The sequence below is a fragment of the Macrotis lagotis genome, chromosome 3 (assembly GCF_037893015.1).
Source record: "Macrotis lagotis isolate mMagLag1 chromosome 3, bilby.v1.9.chrom.fasta, whole genome shotgun sequence".
NCBI lineage: Eukaryota > Metazoa > Chordata > Mammalia > Peramelemorphia > Peramelidae > Macrotis > Macrotis lagotis.
Genome location: NC_133660.1, coordinates 263,815,249 through 263,832,646, shown reverse-complemented (window position 1 = coordinate 263,832,646; position 17,398 = coordinate 263,815,249). Strand labels below are relative to the sequence as shown.

The following is a 17,398-nucleotide window of genomic DNA, read 5'->3' as shown; positions in this document are numbered from 1 at the left end:
TTTTTCTCCTTCCCAATCTAAACTTTCATGTATAAATGAATGAAACTTTCCTGTATAAATGGATGGATAAATGTGAAAAAATACTTATTAATAACTTATGAGACAATCACTATTGTAGGTACTATATTAGAAAGTGAAGCAAGGAAATGTTTCCTTCTCTCCAAGCTCTCACATTATTGTAGATGTGAAAATACATAAAGAAACTCTTATTGTCAAGTCAGAAAAAACATGTTAAGGTTCATGGGATTTAGTGGCAAAGGAAATAGTGATATATATTTTAAAATATTATTTCATTGGAGAAAACCGTATTCATTTTTGATGTTGAATCATTTGATGATGCTATGGACCTTGACACATAGATACCTCTCTAGGGGTCTTTGGTAACCACTCAACATGGAGCTGTCCTATTTGCTGAAACAGCTGATGTGCCAAAGATCATATGTTTCTTGAGTTAAAGCTTTGGGGGATTAGGCTGGGAGAAGAGACAGAGGAGTAGGAATCACCGCTATTCCAAGGACTTTAGGCTCACTGATATCTCTATCGAGTCTCAGAGGCAGTCATAATTGTAGGGGTGGCAGAGCTGGGCACTTGCCTCTTCTTGTTTCTGTCTCTGAGTGTATTGCTACTTCAGGTAAGCTGTCTTGTCTCTTCTCATTTATTACAGTCAGTGGAAATGATTGAATTATTCCACGGTGGTGTTTTCCAATGAATGATGGCTACAGGAAACTGAGGGCCAGAGGCACATTATTGCCTATGGACCTTGACCATATTAAACTTCAGTTGTTAGTTCATCCATGATTACTGTTGATGGACAAGAATGATGAACCTCATCTGCATATCTGTTTCTCCTTTCAAGGATGACTATGGGAATCTGGGAAAAGGGTTAGTAGTCTGGAAGTGAAGGAGACTTGCTATTTTTAATGCTTATGGACTCAGTCATTTCCTGATGACTGAGATGGTGATAGTGGTATGCCTTTTATAAAACGTAATGAATGACTCCTAATTATTCACTTTAAAACTACCTTTTTGGCTCACAGTTTTCTTATCTAATCTTATAGTATACTATCACTTATTCACGGGGTGTATCATGTAACCTTTCAAAGCCTTAGATTCCACAAAATAACAACAAATTGTCCCATCATAACCTAGGATTGTAAGAAGGAAAATCTGTTCCAACTTTAAGACAATTAGCCAAATAGGAATTGTGATGTTCCTGTGTACATTCATTGTATTCTGCTCATGCTTAGCACATTTTTAATAGAATTATATAGTCACATATTAATTTCTGAATTTTACAATTCATAATTAATATTACCATATGTATACAAATGGTGTGATTTTTAAATACAAAATAAATTGTTTATGGGATAATATGCTTAACATCTACAAAAATAGCCCATCTTTTACAAACAATAGTTAAATTAAATATAACTATAAATTCTCCAAAACACAAAAGCTGCTACATTTCAAATTGCTTCAGGATAAACCAATGCCTAAAACCTTTATAAGAACAATCTCCTTGTGTTGAATTGTAGAGGCATTCTTAGTTTTATCATTTCTATTACATTTAATGATAGTTTGTTAACATTTTTCTTACATTAATATGATCTTAAAACACAGATGAACTAACATCAACATATTTATGGATTACTTGCTGTTCTTTGAAAATCAGATTTCAGCTGTTTGTCTCAATTATATTTGTAAGTCATTTGTGTATATGGATTGTGCTTTTATTATTAGAAAATAAACAAAAAAAGTCAGCTTGCACATTATACCTTTCCTTAAGGAAAAGATTTATGGTTTGCATGCTGTTTTCTCTTTTCTACTAACTTCAAGGTTGAAAATGACTTCTTAAGGTTAACACAATCTTAACAATACACAAAAGCTTGTAATGTCCATGAGGAGATGAAAGGAGTGACCTTTATAACCAAAGGCTAGTTCCCAGTTTCACCATCACCAGAATCATCATAATCATCATTATGAGGGATATTTATCTAATAGTTTTTCTTAGAGAGCTGAGCCATGACATTCAGGAGCACAATGTTTCTAATGACATAATTATTAGAACTATAAGGTTTGAATAGAAAGGGTTTAAGAGACTATAGTATTAAAAATATTTAATGGAATGGAATGGTCAATACTTGCTTAATTTTGAATTTGTCTATGGGTTTCTGTAGTTACATTCATTGTATATTTATTAAAAAAATACTTTCCTACCAAATCTGCATATATTATCATAAATTATTAAATGGAACTGGGGACCCCATTTTTCATATTCAGGGAAACCTATGCATTAGTTATACCTTTTATTTTGAGCATTTCTCCAGGTATATCATGAGTTAACAAAAGGAAACAAAAAAGTTGTAGTAAATGAATATGATGGGATACTATTGTTTTATATGAAATGATGAGCAGGAAGATTTCAGGGAAAATAAAACCTGAAAAGCCCTGAACTGATGCTGATTGGGGCATGCCATTTTGAAGAAATGAAAATTACTCTTATTTCTATGGAATGTTTTGTTTTCCAAATAGTTTTCTTCATAATTTATATAAATAAAGGAAAAATGTTATACAAACCTTTTTATAATCCTTTTATATCAGATTATACTCAGAGGTACCGAGACATACTGAAAGTCATACACATTGTAAAGTACATTGCTAAGCACCTAATCTTGAGGCTTCAGACTCCAAACCCAACTTATTTTTTCCAACTTCTTTGTAAAGGGAATCCTTGGATATAATATTTAAAATATAGTAGAGGGGAAGCTAGGTGGCACAGTGAATAGAGCACTGGCTCCGGAGTCAAGAGAATCTAAGTTCAAATCCAGCTTTAGAAACTTAATTACCTAGCTGTATGAACTTGGGCAAATCACTTAACCGCAATGCCTTGCCAATACATACATACACACATGCGCGTGCGCACACACACACACACACACACACACACACACACATATATATATATATATATATTAGAAATATACAACCAAATCAATTAATCCATCAATACTTTTATGTTTATGGCTCTTAACAGATAATTATCTGTGACATTTTCCTATAGGAAACCACAAAAAAGTGACCACAAATTACCTGTCATTAGAATTCCTCACTGTGTAAACTTCAAGAAGATAGAGTTTAACATAAGATCAAGTAATATATAACATGCTTTTATTTGCAGGCAGTGGGTAAAATCTTTGACTATTTGCCTGTAAATGAAAGTTATTTAAAATTAGAGAGAGGGAGAGCATTGAGAAGCCAATGTCTTCATTGCCTCTTCAGTCCTCCAAAGAGCATTTACTGTTTCCATTGTAACACATTTTACAAAATTTACCTTTTCATTTTACTGTAACTGTGACCATGACAAGACTCATTTTTTGGTTTCCATGATAATTTTCATGCACAGAATGCCTAACTTATTTTCTTAGCTCCTAGGTATGCAAGCTCTTTGAGTCGTAAAAATCCTATATCCCTTCAGTAGTTTCCACTATACTTTGATTACTATTTCTCAAAGCTCCATCTATAGTAATTGTTCATTTACCCAGGGTAATGGGAGATTGAGGGGGTCTCACATGAAGTAAATTTACCAGAGTATTGAAGCTTTCCATTTTTGTTACAATACCAAGTCTTTTAAAATCGATGCTTTTCATTTTTATATCATATTCATTTCTTATACATAGATTCTTTTTTTGCTTCATGTACATTGCTATGCCTTTTAGAAGGGAGAGCAAGTCATGTCATATATAAGTCATTTATAGAGTCAATATATGGGTGGTAAAGTAAAACTAATTAATAAAATTAGCATCTGAAAACACATGCTATATGCTATACCCATAAACCTCTATTTCTACAAGAAAGATGGATTTCCTCAACTTCTCATGGAAAAGCCTTTTCTTTGTGGTTACAAAATATGCCCATGTCCCCATTCATATAATTTGATCATTATGTACACATATATTTGTATTAAACATAAATATATACATACATGTATGCATACATGCATATACTATGTGTATGCATATGTGACCAAAATTATGCCATTAGTCAATGACAGATTCAGGAATAGGATTTGGTCTATTTCATTTTTTTCTTTTTTTTTAGGTTTTTGCAAGGCAAATGGGGTTAAATGGATTGCCCCAGGTCACACAGCTAGGTAATTACTAAGTGTCTGAGACCAGATTTGAACTCAGGTACTCCTGACTCCAGGGCCAGTGTTCTAGCCACTGTGCCACCTAGCTGCATCAGTCTTTCTCTATTTTAATATTTCTCTTGAGATTCTAGATGTTTTGTTTTTCCAAATGAATTCTGTTCTTCTTTTGTCTAACGTTATAAAGCAAACCCTGGCAATGTATGATATTAATCTCTAGGACACTACATTTGTGAATTAATTTCAGTTATCATAATTTTTATTTTATTAAGATACTCAGTATATGAGAAATGATTATTCATTCAATTATGTACATCATTATTTCATTATGGATTTTTTAAATTATATTCACATGAATATCTCAGAATTGTGTCTTAGTAGATTGACTAATAGATGTTTTATTTCCTCTTAATTTTAAATATATATTTCTTTCTATTATTCTATAATTTTCTCCTGAACTTGTGATTTTTGCATAAAACTATCAATGATTTATTTTGTATCCAACTCCACACTATATATTAACTTTCTCATTAATGTCTTTATAGATTCTGCAGTGTTTCTGAAATTAAAAAAATATATATTGTTACCATGGAAAGATTACTTTTTCAGTGTTTTTCAGGTTTTTTCCATCATTTTCATTATTTATTTCCAAATTTCCAAATCCACTTTTACAGTAACAGTTAACCAGTTATTAAAATACCCAATACTATGAGCATTCACAGGATGCTAAGCTAGACTGACTTCAGCACCTCTCATTCCCCTTCCCCATCTCCCAATACTTAGGAGACATTTTCTATATTTTTTTATCCCTAATTTCCTTTCTCTGACTCCACTTATTGGCTACATGTCTAGAACTGAATCAAATAATAGGGGGACGAATTGTATGTATGAAGATAATATTCAGTTTTATTTCATTATCAGTAATTCTAGTTTTTTTAAACAATTTTGCTTTTTCATAGAATTTTATGTCAATCACTCCAAAATATATCATGTGATTCCAATCTTTTACAAAAGCACAAATTAATTTCATTATTGTCGGAAATTTCTTTGAATTGTCTTTGTCTATAGATATCTATTACTATATTTCTATATCTATAGCTATAAGTACATAGATATTGATATGTATTCATACCTTTATAGAGGTATGAGATTTTTGTGTATATATATATTATATATACATATATATTATATATATATAAACACCCACATATTTGGGTGTGTATGTATCTATACTTTGCAACACATACTCTTAGAGAGATTGGAGTTCAGGCATGGTTTCTGCCATATGCAAGATCAAACAGGTAGTGCATTTGTGACTGTGAGTCTGTGTGTGTGTGTGTGTGTGTGTGTGTGTGTGTGTGTGTGTAAGATAAGTGGATTCAAATCCAAAGTTTCTTGCCTCTGAGACTGGAATTCTCTGCCTTTCATTTCTCTGCCTTCCTAAACTTACTCCCATAGTTTGAACCACCTCTAATTTGTTTGTTGTATGTAGTAGAGAGTCTGTTATTTTTTCATTCCTATCAACTTAGATTCATAGTCTTCTGCTCATGCATACTAGCTAGGATCATGTGTATTTCAGTCAATTGATAAATGTTTATTAATTTCTTACTCTATATGAGGCACTGAGCGAAGCCCTGGAAATACAAAGAAACCAAGATAAATTTTTGCTCTTAAGAATCTCACAATCTAAGGAGCAAATTTAACTTATCAAACAAAAGAAACACAGAAAAAAAATCAAACACAAACCTAAAAAGCAAAATGAGGAGAAGGATTCCTGATGCAGAGGGTTCATGAAGTCCTACAACCTCATGAGATATGATGACATGACTGCCCTGGGAGCCATACTTAGATGGAAAATCAGAGAGAGGGAGGGTCTTCAGGGGATAGGTGGAAGGATACTTAAGAGGTGTGAGATTCAGATATGTATGACCTTGCAGGATGAAAATCAATCAGGTTGGAAAATCTTATCCAAGGTGAATAATTCTTCCTCTTTTTTTCATGTTTTGTGAATAGCAGCGAAGACCTCAAAATATCCATTAGTTACCCTACTTTCTTACTATATGAACATTCAGTCTCTTTATCCCCTTAAATATAACATATTTTACACCACTTTTTGCATATAAGGAATTGTTGGTAATACATAGAAGGCTGTTTTCATCCATTGCATTTCTTTCTCTTTTTCACTTTGTGTTTTGCTATTTAAAATTTTCCCAAGATCGTGGATTTTTCCAAATCTATAAAGCATAGCCACGTAGAATCACCTAGAAAATATGGATGTTTTAATGTATCTATAATGCAAACCCCCCTGGAGATTTTCACAAGTGGTTTAGAAGCTAACCAACACTTGCTTTCTCATCTTGTGTTACTTCTCTATGCCTTCCCATCAATGATCTGTCCCATTATAATAAAAACTCATTACTTTCTTGGCCCATATTTCCTAGTCTTAGATCTCATAATCTCAATAATCTCCACATTCATTAACATTTCTGGTCATATATTTTATGTCATTACCATGATAATACCCATGATAAAATCCTATGACCTTTTTGAGATAGGGACAAAAAATTGCTATGAAATTTTGTAAGCTAAATTCTCACCAAAAAGATCTCAGAGAGTAAAAGGGGAAATAACACAACAGATTTCTCTCTCTCTCTCTCTCTCTCTCTCTCTCTCTCTCTCTCTCTCACACACACACACACACATACACACACAAACATACACAAACATACACATAAAGATATACACACTCAGATTAAAGATCATAATATTTCAGGAAACTTTCATAAAATTTTCTATATTATATTTTCATCCATCCCTTTCTCTTAAACAGCTTCTATGGTAACAACCTTATGACTTCTCACTTGTTCTATTTTAATAGAATACTAATTTTTTTCCATCTTCCAGTTTCTTCACTCTCTAATCCATCCAAATAACCTAGATGACATGGTAGATAGAATCCTGTACTTCAAGTCATGATAGTACTGAATTCTAATCCGGTTCCAAATCCCTACTAGCTGTATGACACCTCCCCCATCTATTCTAAATGCAAAATAGCAACAATAATAGCACTTTCCTCTCAGAGGATTAAGTGAGAGAATATTTGCAAAAATCTGTGCAAACCTTTAAGCACTATGTAAATAAAAATGATGATGATGATGTTCCTAAAAGATAGATATGATTGTGCCACTTCCACACTCTGAAATTATTCTAGGTTTGACATTTAAAGTCTTCTCCAATTTGTGCACAACTTTCCTATTTTTTTCTCATAATACTCTCCTTCAGCCAATCACTGTTTCATTCAAATTATTCTACAATTGTGCCTCATGTGTAACATTCAGTGTTATACCTTGTATTCATAGGGAAAACTGGCTTTATATGTTGAATTTACCCCTTCCTGATCCATTAAAATCTCTAGCTTCCTTTACACTACTGATCAGTGTCACATACCATATAAACTTTACCTAAGCCACCCATCTGTTCTTACTTTCTCCAACTTGAAATATCTAATTTTATCTGTAGGATTTTATAAATGCTTTATATTTAACTAGATGAGTAATTTTTGATGTCCCCAACAATATAATGTCCCCCAATAATATAAGCTTGCTGAGGTCAGTGACTGTTTCATTTTGCAATTGTTTTTTAAAAGCCTAACACAATTCCTATTTCATACTAGGTGTTTAATGCTTGATGAATTATTAAATTTATTGAAATGTCCATTCAAGGTTCTTCATTTTAATATGCCTAGATGTGTATTCAAAAGAATGCCATTAATCATGGGTATGTTTTAGAGTAGAATTTTCAAATCAGTATATTTCCTAATATACATTTAGGCACCTGAATCTTTTTTGTCCTAACTATGAGAATCTATGTTCTCTTTTGCCTGCCAATTTTCTTTAAACACACATACACACACATACACACACTCACAATGTCAAAATGTCCAGGTAAAAATCTTTTTAATTTCATATTATTAACTAATCTTGGCTACTTACCTGTGAATGCCTGCTAAAAAATTCTTTTAATTATTTATTTTTCCAAATCCATGCAAAGATAGTTTTCAACAATGATCCCTTTTGTGAAATCTTGAGCTCCACATTTCTATTCCTTCTTCCCTTCCCTCTCCACTCTCCTTTCCCCCTGACAGCGAGCAATCTGACATAGGTTATACATGTAAAACTATGTTAAACATATTTCCATATTAGTCATGCTGCTAGAGATTCTTATTGGAGCGGTAATGCTGCTCATTCCAACAAACAATATGCCTGCTCTCTCCTTCATTACATGCCATGGAACACAAATTTGAATGAGAGCAAGATCCCTTGAGGTTGTTAACATAGAATAATTAAAATGGCAAGTACCTGTTTTCATTAACAAATAATCTTTTGAGTTTGATAATGCTTTTCCTGATAATGATTATAAAAGAAATTTGTGTCAGATTTAAATTTAAAATTCTCCCTTGCCCAAAAATAATATGCCCCAGCCTGAACAATATAAATAATTATATGATTCTAGATACTTGAAGCCAAAAATCACAGAGACTGAGTTAAATGCAAAATCTAAAAAATTTCCCATGGAACCATAGCACTTGATGATAAAGAGGATTGTGGTAATCACAGTCCTAACTACACTTAATATTTCAATAACAGTAATGATGACAATAAGTCTAGTGAATGTGATTTCTTATTTCCTTCAAATAGTATATATTGTGAAACATCTGTGACTTTACATTTCCTGAAAATTTCATCTGTTCTTCCATAAATTTATGTAAACTGATTCATTGAACCTGCTAGATGTGTTATTATTAAAATCATTATTTTGAACAATTATAACTGATAGTATATAGCCATCAAGATGTGCAAAGGATTCAATACAGAAGTTCTTAACTTTTATTGTTTTGTGAATTGTCTAGTCAGCTAAATGAAGTCTAGTCCCAGGATCAGAATTATGCTTTTTTTCTAATTGAAGGAAAGGCTAAATTCAAATTTAGGTTATTGAAAAATATGTTATTTTTTCTCTGTTCATGTTGAAGGATGCATTAATCTCTACACATTCCTCTTTTGGGTTGAGATTCTACTTTAAACTGAAACAACAGGTACTGGATATTTTTCTAGACATGGAGCCAGGAAGACCTGTACTGCCCCAGATGCTACTTTTGTTTCCTCTGGTATAAAATGAGGGAGTTGGAATAGACTAGCTCTACATTACTTTATAGTTCTAAATATGCCATACTCTGATCCTATAATAAACACTTTAATTAAAGTTTATCACTAACAGCAATCCTGTGTGGTATGTATTTTTATACCTATTTTACAGATGAGCAAAACTGAAGCCATAAAAGGTGAAACAATTTTCCTAGGGTCACAAGAAATGTCTAAGATAGGCAGCTATTTTTTCCAAACATACCTCTAAATCCTCTGTCTTCTAGTTCATTAATTCAATGAATTAAATTAAAATTATATAAAAATAATTATAATGAAAGTAATTAAAATTAGCTAATGGTTGAAATACTAATGTAGATCACCTAGCAGAGATAGCAGAGAAACTAATTCCCCCCCCCAAAGTCATAATCTTCTACTTATAAATTATGTCCTCTTTATTTGTCATTTTTCAGATATATCTTTTTCATTTCACCTGTTAAATCAAAAGGGGTTTGACTCCCTGTAATTCACTGAGAGAACATCTGAAATGCACAGGCCACTAATAATCTATGGGTAGGCATTAAAGTTTATAGGTGGAAGGGAAACACTTCTTTGACCTTATGGTGGTGGAATAAAATCTTGCAAGGACAGAACAGTGGATGGGATATTAATCAAAACAGAAGCAGCCTTTTCTAGCCCAGGAGTGGCTGGGACAGGTTGGAAACCTGACATGGTGCTCGTGATCAGCCTCCGATCCTGGCAACCCCTGCTGAGGGTCCTGATGCTGCTGCGTTGTATGCCAGACCTGCTGCTCAGCCTGCATTAGCTGCTTCTTGGTGCCACTTTCTTTTCCTATAATATGAACCAAGGGACATGCTCTGAATCTCACTGTGCCAAGTTAGAAGAGAAAAGCAATTTTAACAACTGAATGGTAGAACTTGGGGTGTCAGTGATCAATAGCCTTTCCAATTATCCCTTGATCTTTGGATCTTAAAAGAGGAATCAAAAATAAACAAATTGAATTGAAAAAGAAGGAAGACAAAGAAGCAAAGATCTCGAGAAATACAAGGGGAAAAGGACATTTTGATATATCCTTAGGTATGAAATAATAATAAGAATTTATTAAAGAGTTAAAATAAAATAGAGGGTTGGCATATTATTTGAATGACCATTGTAATTAAATGTCCATGAGACCAAAGTATAGAAAAATAGAGAAAAGTATTGTTTTGTCTATTTCCAAGTTCATATACAGTCAAAGGAAAATAAATGGATAGCTATGTCGACAGACAGAAATACAGAGAGAAATATGTATTCATATTGACATATTCTGATACATGTACATGATATATATATATATATATATATAAATTTGCAGAAATCATCAGTTGTTGCTAATTCCTACTTGTTCATCTGTGTGCTGAGATAAGAATTTGTATATGGTATAAATATATATGTGTGTGAATATATTTTTTCCAACTACAAATTATCAAAGACTCAAATATCATTCAAATTCCTTTTGACATAGAACTTACATATTATCTACTTAGATGTGTGTTATGGAAGCCTCTGGGGTCTGCAAACTGTTTTAGTTTCTTTGGTTCTACTTATGTCCTCTACTTCACGAGAATATACATTCTAACTTGACTTCAAAGTTGGGGAAAAAGAACTCGGCAGGATGAATGCTGTGAAGGACTAAAGTTCTTGTCAAGCCAATCAATCAGAGAGTAAACATCTATTAAGTGTCTACTAGATGTCAGACAATGAATTCAACACAGGAATTGCGGAAACAAAAAAGGGAGTGATTTCTTAAGCAAGTAAGCATCACATCCTTAGACATCATTTTGAAGTGACAATAATTAAAAGACAATGTTTTTAAGAAACTAATATTATCTGTTGTGTATACTTTTGCAAAGCCAAATTAATCAAAGTTAACTATGGATGTGTTTCATTCTGTCAGATTATAGAACTCCTCTGACTGTAGTACCAGCCCGATATCCATTATCAAATAAATAACTTGGAACATATTTTGGTACCTGCCCAAATGGATACAGTATATTCATTACCAAATTTAAATATTTTCAATAGATTCTCCAGTTCTTATCTTTATTACGTATCTTAGAATATAATCCTGGGCTCCCAAAACCTATGTAGACAGAGTTATTTCTGATATGTCTTACCTACCTATAATGGCTTCAAATATAAGCTTAAGGACAAAATAGAATTATTTTCATCTGCCAATTAACTCAGTCAAGTTTAGGGAGGTTCAATGACAAGTTGTTTCAAATACTACTTCTTGGATAAACTATTATATCTAAAGTCTGGAATTTATATGCCAGTATAAATTGGCTTTCACCTCGGATTATTTCAGATTTCTCTCCCCCATGGATGCTCTGGTTCAATCAACCTGGTTAGTGAATCACTGGCTGTGAGATCTCCTCTACTTTTCTTTGTCTTTTCACAAATCCCATTCCACTACCATCACTCCCACACTTAGATGTCTGGAATTCTACATCTTTATCTCTAAATCACTGAAGCCTTAGCTTCCTCCAAAGCAAAGTTTTCATCCCTTATACAAAATCTTTTTCTCACATGCTCTCCGTCAGAAGTTATTACTCTCCACTTATAAAAACAACACTGTCTTACTTTATATTTGCTTATCTCAAGACACTTAACTAGTTTTATGGCCTTAGACAAGTCAGTTAATCCATTTTATCTGAGTTTTTTAAATATGTAAAATGGACTAAAGAAGAAATGGCAAACCACTCCAGTATCTCTGTCAAGAAATCCAAAATGAGATCATGAAGAGTCGGAAAAAACTGAATAATAAATGAGCAACAACGTTGGCATGCATGTTTATACATTTTATATGTACATATATATATATAATATATATGTATGTGTATATGGCAATGCATAAATATATATGTATATATATATATAAAATCTTAACCTTTTATCTAAACTGTATTTATTTTTAAGTATCCTTATCTCCTTCATTAAAATTCAAACTTTTGCAAATGAGGTTTTCTTGATGCTTTTATCCCAATTAGCACAGTGCAAAAGCATAGCAGGTGAAGAATAAATATAATTTTTATCGATTTATTAAGCAATGTTTTCTCTTTCCAGTAAAATCTAAGCTCACTGAGAAGACAAAGACTATTTTTGAGATTTTTTTCAACCCCAGTAGCTTGTGTCAGACCTTGCTTATGAAAAGTTTTTAGAAGACTTTTTTTGAGTTGGATGTTTGGCCATGGAAATTTGTAAAGACTTTCTACTAATTGCTAAGGGTATTGGGAACCAGCCTTATTGACTGAATTCTACATTCTGATGGTATCGTGCATCCTTGTAATTTAAGCAAATTGATAATTCCCTTTAATCTAATGATCATTTTTTTCTAAATTAATGTTCTTAATTTTCATTTATAAAGTAATATATGATCATGAAAGGCAGAGACATCAACTAGAATTGGGACAAGCCTGAAAAATCTCAAAGTGATGCAAAGAATGCTAGATCAGGAGCTAAGATAGTGGAATCTAGATAATATTTTTTAAATCATGATTCTCATGGGATGTTTGAACTTCCTGGCCTTTGTTAAATGAAGGAGTTCAACTAGAGTCTTAATAAATTTAGCAATCTAGGAAACATGTAATGATTACTTCATATAAGCCACACACTGTCAGGTGATGAGGCTGCAAAGATCCCAAGATGCATGAAGCTGACTGTCTTCCAGGATTTGTGTACATGTGTATGGTTATGTATATGGGCACTTCAGTATTTCATAGATTTGCATATTTCTCCATGTTGTTACTCTTCTAATTGTTCTACATCTCAGTCCCATTGATTAATTTGCCTTGGGCTTCTCTCACTGCCCTATGACTTCTTGAACCCACATATTCTTCTTAATAATCACTCCTCTAAGATCGTTGCCCTCATTATTAGAATATAAGATCCTCTAAGATACTCAGTCTCTACTTTGCATCAGTTTTCACTGTTTGAATTTTTCTTCCTTTCTTCCACCTTCCCTCCCTAGCTCCCTTCCATCCTTCTCTCCCTCCTTTCCATCCTTCCCACCCTCCCTTTTTTCCTTCCTCCCCACCCTCCCTTTTTTCCTTCCTCCCTCCATTTCCTTCCTTCCTCCCTCCCTTCTTGCCTTTCTTCCTCCTTCCCTTCCTCACCTAAATATTATATTGAGCTTACTTGTATCTTACAGCAAACTGAGGGGGAATAGGTTTCTGCAGTAGCATTCCAAGTTGAACTCGCTCCTAACATCTCAACATAGTATATTATATTTCTTAAACTTCAGTAGTCTCTTCTCATATCCCTCTAATTTTTGCTGAAACTTATCTTCCCTTAATGCAACTTAAATAAACTTCCTGGACATTTCTACTTAATTGTTTTGTTGTTCTTGTCTGACTGTTTGTGACTCCATTTGGGGTTTTCTTGGCAATAGTCCTGGAGTGGTTTGCTATTTTCCTCTCCAGTTTATTTTATAGATGAGCAAACTGTGACAAACAGGGTTAAGTGACTTGCTTAAGGTCACATAGCCAATAAATGTTAGAAGTTGGATTTGAACTCAGGAAAATGAATCTTCCTGACTTCAGACCTGACACTCTATCCATTATGCCACCTGGCTGTCCTATTTATTCAATTATAATTCATTAACATATTCCTTGCCTATAATTCTAGGCAAATGATCATTTAAATTAAACCATATTCCTTTAGAGATTGCTCAGTGTAAAGAACACTGGTCCTAACGTCACTAAGAAGAATTTAAATCCAGCCTTCAACTTATACTAGCTGTGTAACTGTAGGTAAGCTCTGGCTGTCTCAGTTTTCTCAGAAGTAAAATGAAGATACTAATAGTTCCTACCTCCTGGGGTTGCCATAAGGATTCAATGAGATAACAAAGTTAATGCTTGTGTGCTGTCTCATATCTTTTTCAGTAATTATAAATCTTCCTACCTCTTGTTTTACCTTCTCTGGTCATCAAAATGTAATCAGAGCTACAACCTCACAAATCTAATTGAATGAGAGGAATAACAGTCTTTTCAGCTTCCCTTAAGTCAACAGGAATTTTTTCAAGGTCTGTGCTCTTTGGACCAATTCTTGCACAAGTTATTACAATAAACTCATAACTAGTAAATTGTAATTTTAGGATTGTAACCTTGAGCATTTGATTCTATGTTTTTTTTTTAACACTACTATACTAAACTATCTTTCTGTCTCCAAAAGGTTATATTTGATAAAAATGGCATTCTCCAATAATTGACTAGTCCCTTGGAGCTTCATTAGTCTAACAAAATCTTCAAAAGGGCAGGTGGTTAATATATCTTTGCTATTAACTGAATAATCATAGCATATTTTGGGAACATGTCACCTTTCAGGTCATCTTGTGCTGGCCATTTGGAATTGATAGATATAAACTTACCTGTCCAGGAAAGAGACTTCTTTGAACAGTACACCAAGCATACAACAAAAACAAAACGCCTAAGAGAAAATTTTATTTCATTTATGCTTTTATATATCCAGGAATTGCAAGTAGCATCCACAAACCTTTGCAATTCTATGTAAGAAAGATACTAAGAATGATAATGTCGGATACTTGCATCACATTTAGAAGTTTACAAAATATGCAACCTGTTCTGAAAGATATTGTGAGCATTACTATTCCTATCTTGTGCATGAGGGAGCTGAGCTTTACAGAGTATAAATGATATGTCCATGGTCAAATATCTAATAAGTAGTTGAGACAGAATTCATATCCACATATCTCCTGATGCCAGTCAGTACTCTTTACACCAATACCAATCTGCTTGAATGAATTCAAAAAGTGGGAAATTGAACCTCAATTTCATCCTTTCTCTCACCAAGTCTTCAGAAGTCCTTCCTGCATTCATACATAGACTAGTTCACACTGATTATTATTTGCAGAGCAGATTGTCAATATACCATGTTGCAGACTCAAAATTTACTATGGCACTTTAGTTTCTCCTCTTTTTTTCTTCCAATCCCTTCCTTTTAAGTTATGGGGGTGTGTGTTTTCCCCAGACTGAATACCAGATGTCTACTCTGTTATGTAGTGATAGTTTGTGTTTTCATGAAAAACCACTGCTCTAGTTTAACTAACAAGAGGGCCATTCCATGGTTGTTTCTACAATTGAACATTTGGATTGGCAGATGGAGTAAGAAAGAATTTGCCTGGGGGGTAGGGAGAAGGGAGGTGTTATAATAGGGTTAGTCCTTTCTCTTCCTCTTCAGTATTGTAAAGCAGAGAAATAAAAAGAAGACAACTTTATTTGCAGAATTCACAGCATTTCATCCTTTATAGTCTTTCAAAAAATTTTAAGAGGCATCATATTTATAATCAACTCCATTCAGATAAATAATATATAGATGTCACGGAAGGGTAGGGTGATAGAGGCCTATAAAAACTCAATGATATTTACGTTATGTACCAAATCACAACAATTTTGCATGAACCATTGAAGGAAAATGTGGCTATAGAAGTTTATTGGGTGTGATTGTATTTGAAGGGGGAAGTTGAAACAAAATCATTAATTGTTGCTTACATAATGATAAAACAGTTAAACTTGCAAGGTAGAAATGAAGTAAATAGTTGTAAGAATTAGCAAATTCAAATGAAAAAATCATTCCTCTCTTCTTCCCTTCTTTTTTCCCCCTTTGTTTCCTTTTCCCTCCCTCCCTTCTGATCCCTCCCTTCTGCTTCCCTCCCTCTCTTCCTTTCCTTTTTATTTTCCTTCCTTCCTTCCTTTCCTACCTTTCTCCCTTCCTTATTTGTTTTTGTTTCTAACCTTTATAAAACTCTTCTTAAGTGCTAGGTACTATTCTACATATTGGGCCTATACAAAGATGAAAATAAAACAGGCTTTAACCTCAAAGAGCTTACCTTCCATTAGGAAGAAATCAACACATAAATAAATAAGCAAATCCACACTCAGAGTAATTAGAGTTGATGTATTATAATGGAGAAAGAGCTAACCTAGGAGTTTAAAAGTTAAGGTTAAAATTTAAAAGGAGTTCAATTCCTTCCTCTTGCATTAATGCTTGTGTTGCTGTAGGCAAGTCAATCACTTGTGTCTTTCTAGATAAAATTATACACTTTTTTCTTACAGTCATTCTGTCTGCAAATATCTATACATGGATGATTCATAATTATCTTCAATTTTCGATCAGTCAGTCAAGAAACATTTATTAATTTGAAAGTTTAATGCTGAATTCCTTCCTTCAAGGACCTCAAATGATAATGAAGGAGTCAATAGTCCCATTATTAGCCTTATAAAAGATATATGAAGTATATATTAAAAAAAAGATTATTTTTACCAAAAAGTCACTAACAGTGGAGAATTAGGTATAGGGAACCTTTATGAAAAAAAAGGAGGGATTTGACCTGAATTTTAATGGAAAGTAGGGAAGAAAGAAGACTGATATGAAGCAGGAAAAAAGTTCTAGATTGGGAGAATGTCAGTTAAAACATAAAAGGAGTTAAGAAATGCAATGCAAGAAGCAAAAAAGAGTCCAAGGTAACAGGATCAAAGAGTATATGGAAATGAATAAATTAGAGGATTAGAAAAGTGGTAAACTTTCAGTTTTTTATTAGGAAGTGGAGGAGCATAATTAGATCTATGTTTTAGGAAAACAAATTTGACAAAAAAATGGAGGATGGATTGGAATTTGGAGAGAATTGAGACAAGGAGAGCCAAATGCTATTACAAATTGAAAACCATTGAGGCAAGAGTTTGTACTCTATCTGGCGACTGAAGGACAGGATATATGAAAGAGGGATTGTGAAAAAAAAAGAAGAAATGACAAGACTTGGCACAAAGTTTGACTATATGTGCATGTGAATGAGTCAAGAATGAGGTCAAGTATGTGAGTTTGGATAATGGTAGACTGTTAGTGCCCTAGACAGTAGTAGCAAAGATAGGAAGAGGGAATGGTTAGGAGAGAAAGATACGGAATTCTGTTTTAAGTGAGTTAAACTTAAGATCCCCATAAGATATCTGCTTTGAGAAAGACAAAAAATTGCTGAACAAAGAATAGAACTCTGTAATGATATTAAGATTGAATGTTTGAAAAAGAAATAATCTGCATAGAG

At 33.2% G+C, this 17,398-nt stretch overlaps 1 long non-coding RNA gene across 1 annotated transcript in view; it reads right to left on the bottom strand.

The window, feature by feature from the left end:
- Positions 1-9,861: 9,861 nt before the first annotated feature.
- LOC141516540 (uncharacterized) overlaps positions 9,862-17,398 on the bottom strand; it is a 62,023-nt gene continuing 54,486 nt past the window's right edge. The window contains exon 3 of the long non-coding RNA XR_012476727.1: positions 9,862-10,134. This is a non-coding gene — a long non-coding RNA (uncharacterized LOC141516540). The remainder of the gene's footprint in view (positions 10,135-17,398) is intronic.